The 12,138-nt window shown below is 43.3% G+C and overlaps 1 protein-coding gene across 1 annotated transcript in view; it reads left to right on the plus strand.

Moving 5' to 3' along the window:
* LOC136866650 (homeobox protein PKNOX2) overlaps positions 1-12,138 on the plus strand; it is a 621,923-nt gene that overhangs the window by 242,830 nt on the left and 366,955 nt on the right. The window lies entirely within an intron of this gene.

Here is a 12,138-nt window from a genome sequence, read left to right on the forward strand (position 1 = left end):
TATTCCCGATAGAATGTTATGTTATTTGACATAAATATTGATTGCAGAAGACGTAGACTTGGTGGTAGTGACCGGTATTTTAAGAGAAAATACAACTAGGCAACCATCCTCTTTTAACACTATTCAGAGGAAAAAGTCCGAAACTTCAAAAATGAAGGTATCGGCGAAAGAAAGAAAAGGGCCATAAAATGCATGGGAATGAAAGATTTCCTTGGGGCGTCCCTCTTACGGCAGGCAGGGGATACCGTGGATGTATTCTATCGCCCCCACCCACAGGGGTATAGTAAACTTTGTTATTCCTACTGGAATGTGGTTAAACTAGCTCCCTCTATGGATCAGTTGTCGAGTGTCGGCCTCCACATCCCGAGATCGCAGGTTCAAACCCAGCAAAGGTAGTCGGGTTTTTCAAGAGCAGAAAATTGGGCACGCCATGTCGTATGGTGGTGGCATGTAAGAGTTCTTTGGTGAAATTATGGGCGGCCTATGGAGTTCTGGCTTCTGTGCCATGTGGAAGAGTAAATCGACCTGTTTATCTTGACACATAGGATGCCTAAATGGGGCCAAATCAAAATATCTGAAACATTGCAGCTGAGACCATATTATTATTATTATTATTATTATTATTATTATTATTATTATTATTATTCTTGCGTTCCGGCCTTCTAAGGACCACGTTACAATTTCAATTGTTCCTCCTTAGTTCTTTCCTTTTCTTCCAGTATTCTTTCATTGTTTCACTGTGTTTCTTTTTCCTGTCTTCAGTCCACTTTGTGCCTGTTTTCTTTTCCTTCCTCCCTTGGAATCCTTCCATTTGTAAGACTTTCTTCCTAAAAATATTTCTTTCCAATAATTCTTCTTCTCGTATGTTGTTCCTTTCCAGGTCTTTCTTGACTTCTTGAATCCAGGTGGTAGTTGATTTCTTTTCCCAAAGGTACTTGAAGATTCTATTATTATTATTATTATTATTATTATTATTATTATTATTATTATTATTATTATTTATGTCCCTTTTCCCTCACTCAGCGAGGGATCCCAACTCTACCGCCTCAAGGGCAGTGTTCTGGAGCTTCAGACTCTGGGTAGGGGGATACAACTGGGGAGGATGACCAGTACATCGCCCAGGCAGCCTCACCTGCTATGCTGAATAGGGGCCTTGCAGGGGAATGGGATGATTGGAAGGGATAGACAAGGAAGAGGGAAGGAAGCGACCGTGGCCTTAAGTTAGGTACCATCCCGACATTTGCCTGAAGGAGAAGTGGGAAACCACGGAAAACCACTTCCAGGATGGCTGAGGTGGGACTGGAACCCACCTCTACTCAGTTGATCTCCCGAGGCTGAGTGGACCCCGTTGTAGACCTCGTACCACTTTTGAAATTTCGTGGCAGAACAGGGGATCGAACCCGGGCCTCCGGGGGTGGCAGCTAATCACACTAAGCACTACACCACAGAGGCGGACTATTTCGAAAGATATATGTATTAATTTATGAAAATTCCTGGTGGTAACTTCCAGATTTTTTAAATTTGTTTAAATTTTCGAAGTTATCGCCAAATTTAGTAATTAAAGATGAAATATGAGTTATCAGCCGTTCCTGTCTGTGATTTCCACATTCTGTCAAGTATTTTTATTTCATCTCCACCTGGTAAGTGACGAACGAAATAACCACGACATGAGAATATGCCTTTTAGTAAGTGCCCAAGTGAACGAAAACTTTATTAGGCATGTAAATAAGCATAATAAAATTGAAATTTTAGTTACAGTGCTCATGATGTGTATAACCACTGTATCGAAACTGAGATTCGTCACCAACATAGCGAAGTATATAAAGATCGAGCTCTGGCAGTAAGAATGGATAAGAGGTCTAATGGTAGCCTATCAGTTGTTCGGTATTGGGCCGAGCAGATTTTGTATAAAACCATTTCGAAGGAAGACAGATTTAGACTATCTTCTTCCTGCCCTTTCCCAATTACCTGAGTGGAAGCAATTACAGGACTCAGCTAAGGTCCCCGTGGTCGCCAACCCACGCTCCCAAGTTGAGAGCCCCTAGGGTCCCTTTTAGTCGCCTCTTACGACAGGCAGGGGATACTGTGGGTGTTATTCTACCGCGCCCACCCACAGGGGGCTAAGAGGCGGGAAATCACAGTATACTTAAGTTAGAAGTTTTGCGATATACGTAGAGAAAGCAAGTGAAATCTTCGGATGTGATTTGTAGGGTTTTAAAGGCGACAATCAGACGAGCAATTTGGATGTATAGTGCAGCCAGGTAAACAAATTTGAAGAGTAATCAACATTTGAGGTCATATCCAACGAACAAATAAGTTAGGATGTTCTTTCCGCAAATAAAATCATGAGTGCTCCATATTATTTATTTAGCGTATGTCTTTTAGTGCCGGGAGTGTCTGAGGACATTTTCGGCTCTCCTGGAGCGGGTCTTTCTATTTGACGCGTGTGGGTGTGAGATGATTATGATTAAGAGGAAGGGGGAGGGTGAAACCCGGTGTCGATTCAGATCCCACTCCTGTCGAATAGCGCCGAGATGTCTGCACGAGGCTTAACGTCCCCACCCGACAAACGACTCACTATCAACAGCATCATATGCTCTCACTCCAAATGAACTCTGCGGAGAGGTTTGGAATCGAATCCACGGTTTTGGCACGCAATCTAGCGATTATACCTCTCTTACCTTGCCGACCAACATTCTAGTGGTGATTTTTTTCCACCAGTGGGACTCGAATCAGCTAACCACGGTGTCAAACCTTAGAGACTTTACACATTAACGATCATGGCCATCAGGTGGGCTTGAACTCCACTAAACGGCCCTTAGAGCATAATTCTTAAAGCATTGAGGAAGCTCAGGGACTTTCTTAATCTCTCGGCGGTCTTGGCCGTCCTGTCTTCGATCGCTTGCAGAATTTTGCAAAAGAATGAAGAGATGTCTTCCCTCATTCACCGTACTGACTGTACATTGCACCATACAGTGCTTGTTCCTGTCTGCACAATTCTTGCAAAGGAAAAAATCACTTAATGATATCATCGCTGTTATATATCACTTCCATGACTCCTTCAATTCCAAGCCAGTTTGATTTTATGCGAGTAGTGGTTTTATTTTAACAGCTGGTCCGGTCATAAGAAATAAATAGACGACATATGGACGCGTAGACTTTTATTGATTTTTTCTTGTAAGAAAAATGTTTTGCGGGGAACTTAACGTAGCGTTTACTGCTGGATAAATATAACTCAGAGCAGTTCGAAACCAGTAACATTTAATGGTGGTAGTTAAATGGAGTTATTTTGTTTCATTTCTATATAATCCAGAGTTCATCTTTGGATGAGAACTCTTGTTCTTTTATTCTAGACGGCCGAAAATTAAATCTCTTGATCTTCTTCTGTGAAAATGATCATTCTATTTGACTAGAAAACCTTTCCATGTCATATAAAGACCTTAGACAACACCATTTCAATGTCTGTCTGTCTGTCTGTCTGTCTGTCTGTCTGTCTGTCTGTCTGTCTGTCTGTCTGTCTGTCTGTCTGTCTGTCTGTCTGTCTGTCTGTCTGTCTGTCTACATTGCACCATCCAAGTGCTACTTGATTTTCTCTGCACAGTTCTTGGAACGGAAAAGTCACATTGTCAATGTATTTCAAAGAAATGTTGAACACTTTACGTTATGATAGCTTTTTTGATAGAGCCAGCCCTGACTTATATAATTGTGAATAATCTAAAAAATATATATTTTGGTCGACGATATTTAGAAAAGTTACAAACTTAAGTTAATTGCAAGGTTCCTCTTAAGTCATAAGTACCTGGCGAGTTGGCCGTGCGGTTAGGGGCGCGCAGCTGTGAGCTTACATCCGGGAGATAGAGGTTCGAATCCTGCTGTCGGTATCCCTGAAGATGGTTTTCCGTGGTTTCCCATTTTCACACCAGGGAAATGGTGGGGATGTACTCAGTTAAGGCCACGGCCGCTTCCTTCCCACTCCTAGGCCTTTCCTATCCCATCGTTGCCAGAAGACCTATCTGTATCGGTGGGAAGTAAAGCAAAATTGTCTTCTGTCACAAGTAGCAGCTAAGAAATATGTTTGAAAATGTCAGCCTCTGCAGGATAAGAGGGTAAAACACGAAAAATGGACAGTGTCTGAGAGTGATAGTTTACGTGCTACTGTGGTAGTTAATATTTATCGAGCTTGGTAGATTTATTTAGGTCGCGGGTTGCTAGTTTTTTACGCTGCTTTGTGGTGTTCATTACTCTTGCTGTGGTTTTCTCTGTGTTGTGACAGGCAGAAAATTCCCGTGCAAAGAAGAATTCCTCTAGTTGTGCTGTGGGCCCTGTAATGGAAACTTAAATTCAGGAATCGAGGGTAAATAGCATTTGGCCAGTGCTGAGATTCTTACAGAGATGTTATTGCTAGCAGATGAGGGAATTCCCTAGTCAATGTCGTAGCAGACAATGGATTTCGGCCAAGTGAATTTTCATCCAGGATTTATTTGCAGAAGCTGTCACTTTAGTGTAAGCTTGCTGGCAGTATTTCAATATGCAGCACAAGTTTATATACTGTGTATTTTAGTTGATCTCTAGCCAAGGAAAGCAGTGCCATTTCGAGCCATTGTATGGCTGGCGGTGCAGTAATGCCTTATTGGCCGTCTCTTTCCTCTGCTCTGTTTCATATTTGTTAGTGATTGGGACTGATTGGAACTATCCTATCCAATGCATATTCTTGAACCACTGCAAATCCCACCAAAGTTAACAATAACATAAAATAATGATAAGTATTGTTTACTGACATCCTTCTCCGCATCAGTGCATGCCGACATGAAAGGCATAAGTTCAAACATACCAAACTTTTAACTACCGGCAGTATACATTCCATATACTTATAGGATGTACCTGGAAGATGTGCAGTACCACCTTAAGCCTATATTTCATGCAAAAATTACGTACGAAAGTTCTCTCTCTCCTGCAACATTAAATCCTCACAACAAATTTGATAAGCTGTTGAATTATCATAAATGTGATCTGATGAACTAAATTTGGGTAATTTGCAACATATGAGGCGGAGAACTAAAAGAAAATCTAACCTATAGGGTTTTTTGCTAGTGGATTTACGTCGCACTGACACAGGTAGGTCTTAGGGCGACGATGGGATAGGAAAGGCCTAGGAGTGGGAAGGAAGCGGCCGTGGCCTTAACTGAAGTACAGCCCCACCATTTCCCTGGTGTGAAAATGGGAAAACCATCTCCAGGGCTGCCGACAGTGGGGCTCGAACCCACTATCTCCCAGGTGCAAGCTCACCGCTGCGCGCCCCTAACCGCACGGCCAACTCGCCCGGTAACGGGTGGATGAGAACCAGCCATGTTAATAAGCATGTATCCGCTCAGGCTTTAGCACTGCAGACCACATTCACATCATCAACCAAATCATTGAGAAGAGAGAAGAATTTAGTCTATAGCTGTACATAGTCTTCGTTGATTGCAGCAAGGAATTCGACTCGGCGGAACATGCAAATGTATTCCAGGCACTAAGCATCAAGGCATAGATTCTAAATTCATCATTATTTTGGAAAAAAGTTTACGTTCAGATCGTCGCCAAAGTGAAGACCGAGAAAGAGGGACAACCCTTCCGTCAAGGCGGGGAGAAGATACGGCGATCCCATCTCCCCCAAACTATTCAACTGCGTGCTGGAAAATACATTCAGAAAACTAAAACAGGACTACAAGTATGGCATAAAGATAAACAGGAAGAGACTGACAAATCTAAGATTTGCTGATGACATCGTGCTGGTCGCAAGCTTCCACAGAGAACTATACTGACTTAGCAAATGTCATGGGATAGTCACCTAATAGCGTGCGGGGCCTCCTTTGGCCCTGCGAACTGCAGTGAGACGCAGTGGAAGTGAGTCGACAAGTCCCTGGTAGTCCTCTGGACCCAGCTGGCACGAAATCGTTTGTAGAGCGGCTGCCAATGCTGGTCTGTTCGTGGGTGCATGATCCATGGCACGGAGCCTGCGTTCCAAGACATCCCAGATATGCTCGATAGGGTTCATATCGAGGCTCCTGGGTGGCCATGGCAGTCGTTGGACCTCCGCTGCATGTTCCTGGAACCATTCCCGGGCGACGTGGGAGCGGTGTGGCGGCGCGTTATCATCTCGAAACACCGCAGAACCGTCTGGGCGCTGGAAGGCCAAAAATGGGTGGAGATGGTGTCCGATCAGCTCAACATACCGCGTACCATTCAAAGTCTCTTCCAGAACAACTAGGGGGCCCATTCCATACCAGGAAAATGCACCCCAGACCATAACAGACACACCAGCGCCCTGGACCACACCTTCGAGGCAGTCGGGATCCATCGCTTCATGTGGTCTGCGCCATACGTGGTGCCTCCCATCGGCATGGTGCAGTTGAAATCGTGATTCGTCCGACCATATCACGTTACGTCATTGTTCCAGTGTCCATCCCTGGTGACTGGCGACAAATGCGCGTCGTTGTGCCCGATGACGTTGGGTTATCAGTGGCACCCGCGTGCGGCGCCGGCTCCCATACCCCATAGAACCCATGTTCCTACGGATTGTCCACTGGGAGACGTGTCTAGCACGGCCAGTGTTGAATTGAGCCGTGATTTGTTGCACGGTTGCCCGTCTGTCACTATTGACAATCCGTCTCAGATGTCGCCGGTCACGGTCACTGAGGGTGGTTGGACGGCCGGTCGTTCGTCTGTTGTGGACGGTGACACCCGCATTCAACCATTCACGATACACCCTGGACACGGTTGATCGTGTGAAGCCGAATTCCCGCATCACTTCCGAAATCGCACTTCCCATCCGTCGGGCACAGAACACCGTACCCCGTTCGAACGGTGTCAGCTCACGACGACGTTCCAGGTTACACCTGTCACATGCACAGCCACTGCTCACAATGTCTCGTATACCACTGCCGCTGGTACAGGGGGCGTGTGGTGCGCAGACAACACACCTGCGCATCAGTGTTCCGCTATCCCATGACATTTGCTTATCGAACGAAGTACAACCAGTAAAAGAGTAGGACTTGCAATGACGTACAATAAAACAAAAGTAATGTCCAATAGGCCATCAAACCTAATCACAATCGATGGAAATGCGCTTCAATACGTTGACCAATAAGTTTATCTAGGCCAACTGATCTCATCTCACTAACACAATGAATGGAGAAATAAGAGAAGAATAACTCAGGATTAAAAAGCCTTTTGGGGACAGAAATTCATACTGCTAGATAAATAATTAAACAAGAAGAGACTAGTGGCACTCGACACATGCATCGCTTTACGCCTGTCAGACTTGGTAGGGGCCTACTTAACAGTCAAGCAAATGAGAGCATGGAAAGGAAAATAGTGGGCATATCATTGAGAGACAGATTTCCTGACAAGAGAATCCCAATAAATTACGTTTTCAGAGAACGTCCGCAACAGGCCGCAAGAGCTAAATGGAAAAGGGCAGGGCACGTAGCCAGAACAGATGGGCACAGAGGACAACCGTGTGGGATCCCTAAAAGAGAAGCCGCGGCAGCCCAAGAAAATGATGGGCAGACGACTTCAGGCTAGGGTCACATTGGACCAGGACAACACACATGTGATTGGAAAGGAATGGAAAGACTGGTTCAATAAATTGTGGAGAGTGAAAGGGAAGATGTGAAAACTGGTGAAATAAGTGTTAGGAAATATGTTTATAGATAGAAAACTTGCATGAGTGTCATTCATTCAGCAACCTCAAGTGCATTAGGGTTATATTGGACTACGTCGTCCTTTCTACATCTAACTGGTTGAATGAACTGCAAAATGTCAAGGATCACACAGTTTCGTCAGTAGTACGACACTTGGTGCTATAAATAAATGTATGTCTACCCCTTAGTCCCGTTTCCTGACACGGGGTTGAGGATGAGGTGAAATGAAATTACATGGCCTGTTTTACGGCAGGATGCCCTTCCTGACATAAACCTCAGTTGAAGATGAAATGAATGATGGTGAACGAAATTGGGTAAGGCTGTGGCGTAGGGATAGAAACTGTCCCGGAATTTGCCTGGAAGTGAAAATGGAAAACCACAGAAAACCACAGAAAACCATTCTCAGGACATTCAACGTTCGACTCGTCTCCCGAATGCAGATCTTTGCTCCATAGTCGTAGTGCACTCCGCTCGGGTCTAGGTACTAGATAATGGATAATAAATTAACTAACACTGGTAAGTTCCTTATTTATGTAAACATTACAGTGTTATTAATTAAAACACCGGACGAGTTGGCCGTGCGGCTGTGAGCTTGCATCCGGGAGATAGTGGGTTCGAATCCCACTGTTGGCAGTCCTGAAAATGGTTTTCCGTGATTTCCCATTTTCACACCAGGCAAATGCTAGGGCTATACCTTAATTAAGGCCACAGCCACTTCCTTCCAACTCCGAGACCTTTCCTATCCCATCGTCGCCATAAGACCTATCTGTGTCGGTGCGACGTAAAGCCATTAGCAAAAAAAATATAACTAAAACGCATTCCAGAATATGATTCTAAGATTATATGTATGAATAATTTAAATAACTAGCTGCCTCTGTGGATCAGTGGTAGAGTGTCGGCCTCCGGATCCCAAGATAGCGGGTTCAAACCCGGCAGAGGTGGTCGGATTTTTGAAGGGCGGAAAAAAGGCCATTCGACACTCCATATCGTACGATGTCGGCATGTAAAAGATCTCTAGTGACACATTTGGTGTTTACCGACAAAATTCATTAAATCTCAGCCATAGACGCCCAAGAAAGTTTCGGTTTACTCGGTCTGCCATCTAGTGGGTTCAAGAGTAAAACGGAACGTCGAAAATGACGAGCATACAGCCAGATGGCGTCAAATTGAAATTTCTGCACACAGTAGCTGAGGCCATACGATTATTATTATTATTGTTATTATTATTATCATTATTATTATTATTATTATTATTATTATTATTATTATTATTATTATTATTATTTAAATAACTGTTAATGTTTTCCTTAAACCACATGAAAATGAAGGCTGGCAGAGCTTTACAAGAGGGATTGACTTGCCGGTACGGCAAAGACTGCTCGGTTTCCTCGTCTGGAGAGGGGCGTGGCTCTGAAACTCACTCAGTCTACACCTAAAATGACGGCTAAGGTAGCCGGGGATAAAGTTAACCGCTCTGTACCATTTATGGTTTCCCAGTTGCACACCTTGATTAAGGTCCCGGTCGCTTCCTTCCCACTCCTAGCCCTTTCCTATCCCATCGTCGTCATAAGACCTATCTGTGTCGGTGCGACGTAAAGCAACTAGCAAAAGAAAAAGGATTTAGTTGGAGTATAATGCAGCGTAGTCGGCGACGCTGAATAAAACTTACGACACGTTCAACTGATAAGGACGAATACTAATTTAAAATATTGCAAATAGCTCTAAAATAAAAGAGACCACATTAAATTATTGAAAAAATAAAATAACGGATGTTTCAGTTAAAAAAAAATGCCGTCGAAGGTCGGACTGGAACTCGAAACCTTCAGTTCCCAATGCCAATGCGCGAGTGACTACACCACGAGACAAGTCGGAAATATATGCGGGAATGAGGTTACAAAAGTTTGAGGATAGATTTAAACGTTAAATTTTGAACAAAATAAGGCCTATTGGCAAAAACGCTCTAGCAGGGCTAAAATATTTATTGAAGGACAAATCCTCAAAATTTGAACACTTTTCTAGAAAAACTATATGGCGACCTCCCTTTGACAGTGCCGAATAGTGGAGGACTTTACTTTACCTTCTCCTCCAAGAGCGTGTATGGAAAAGCCTTTGCTTTAAACCATAGTAAGAAGGAGCCTGACAAAAGTTGTCAGATGTAACACGATGTTCCATTTTAGTCACGTGTAAGTGCAATGGGAGGTAACATATCTATAGTGCATCGGGCGAGTTGGCCGTGCGGTTGGGGGCGTGCAGCTGTGAGCTTGCACGTGGAATATATTGGGTTCGAACTCCACTGTCGGCAGCCCTGCAGATGGTTTTCCGTGGTTTCCCATTTTCACACCAGGCAAATGCTGGGGCTGTACCTTAATTAAGGCCGCGGCCGTTTCCTTCCCACTCCCAGACTTTCCTATCCCATCGTCGGCATAAGACCTCTCAGTGTCGGTGCGACGTAGAGGAAATTGTAAAAAAAAAAAAAAAAAAAAAAAAAAAAGAAGGGAATCTATAGTGCACTGTGTATGTTGACGTTTTTGTTCGAATTTTTTTTTTTGTTTGACCAGCGATACTTCTTTTTATTGATGTCATTAAATATAATGCGTTGTCAATGAACTTTACGTAATATATATATTCCGAATCGAGGTCGATAAATTAATTTCTTTACAGGATACGATGAGCATTATGATATCGAAGCTACGATCTTCCTAATGATAGGTTCTTCTTACTTGGTGTACTCGGCGTGCCAGACTTAGAAAAAGAGTTGCAGCTAAATTTTCATCGGAGCGGCAAAAACACGAAAGTGTACACCCCTAACGCGCCCCATTATCCGAGATAATATTCTCCCTGCTGATTAGATCAGAGCACTTTAGTTCGCAACAGACTACTGGCGCACGTATGTAATTATCCCTGGATTATAGACATCACGGTAAAGAGCTGGATGTCCTTCTAATATAGACACTCTTGATGCTAGCCTTTTTTGAGCGATGAAGCCCAAACACGGTAGCGGTCATAGCCTGCGGACATATGCAGCATAGCTGCACGTATCTGTCCGTAGCCTACTGCTCACGGATTATTGAACAAGGGCGGTGATTCGCAGTTATTTTTGTTTCATTCCTGAAGAAACTTTGATGGAAGTTAACCATTCTGAAGGGAGGACATTGCTTGTTAATAAATCTTCCGATATGCTCCGCAATCGATTTAAACCTTCTTGTAATATGATGCGCTGCTGCTGAAATGTAGATCATCAACGACATTGATCTGCGTTTAGGGTTGGCGCCTAAGGGCCGGTTTCATCAACGTGGGTTAAACCTTAACTCCGAGTTACACAGTTTCAACTCTGAGTTTGACTGTTCATTCCGTTTCATCAAGGAGGGTTATTTTTAACTCTAGGTTAAGACCGGAGTTAAGTTAACCCCGCCTTTCACCTGGGTTAAACTGTTTATTCGAGGTTAAAAGCAATATGGCCACAGTAAATCATGCATTTGATGCAAAGTTGCTTTATTTAGATTTGTTAAACGGTGTTCCTAACAGAAATAGGCCTATAATAAGAAGGAAAGACTTTGAAAATTTATCTGAGGAATAATTTCTGAAGAGATAGACTTTAAAAACCGTCGTGAGAAAATTCGTCGATGAAGTTCGCGAGAGGTTAGAATACACAGCTGATCGAAACAAACTTGGGCTTGCGAACTAAAAGAAACTACATTGACCGTAGTAGTAGCAACAGCGGTGTTACACAATATTGCTGTGGAGACCCGAGATTAACTTCCCCCACAGGACTTGACTCTGCGTCAGTATATCACAGGAAGGAGAAGGAACAGGAATGTTGGAATTGTGAATGACATCATTCTTCACATTGATAACGACAGCACTGCAGTGGCATATAGGAATGCAACTGCACACCACCACTCCAATAGTACAACACTTATGAACATTGTATTACGTAGTGGTTATACAGAAATGCACTTTGAAATTAAACTGTATATTTACTTCCGTGTGTAATATTGCTATTTCAAAACAACTCTTGGCATAGAGAAGCTAAAATTTTTATAGAACTGTTTTAGTTGTTTCGTAGATCGCACAGTAACGTGGGCAATATTATTAAATTCCCCTGTTATTCTTTTCCATGTATCCTCCTTTTCTTTTAATTGTATACCGTCAATCTTCTTGCATTCTATAATACTTCGGTACTCGGTGGCTAATTCAATAAGTAATGAATTTTCTAAAGCAGAAAAATTCGTGCCACTATTTTTCTTCTGCACTTCTTCCATTTTTCGTTCAAGATCACGAAAGAATAATATCTACCATGGACCTGAGGAAGAAAACGAAATACAGCGCAAGAAATAAACAAAAGAACCACGCAAGAAGTGTGTTCATGATCTCTGATTTTTAGTCACTGCCTCCTTGATTATTAGGACAGCTGTTTCCTGCGAGGGTTAACGCGGTGTTAGTTAACCCTCTG

Source organism: Anabrus simplex, chromosome 1 (genome assembly GCF_040414725.1).
Source record: "Anabrus simplex isolate iqAnaSimp1 chromosome 1, ASM4041472v1, whole genome shotgun sequence".
NCBI classification, from domain to species: Eukaryota; Metazoa; Arthropoda; class Insecta; order Orthoptera; family Tettigoniidae; genus Anabrus; species Anabrus simplex.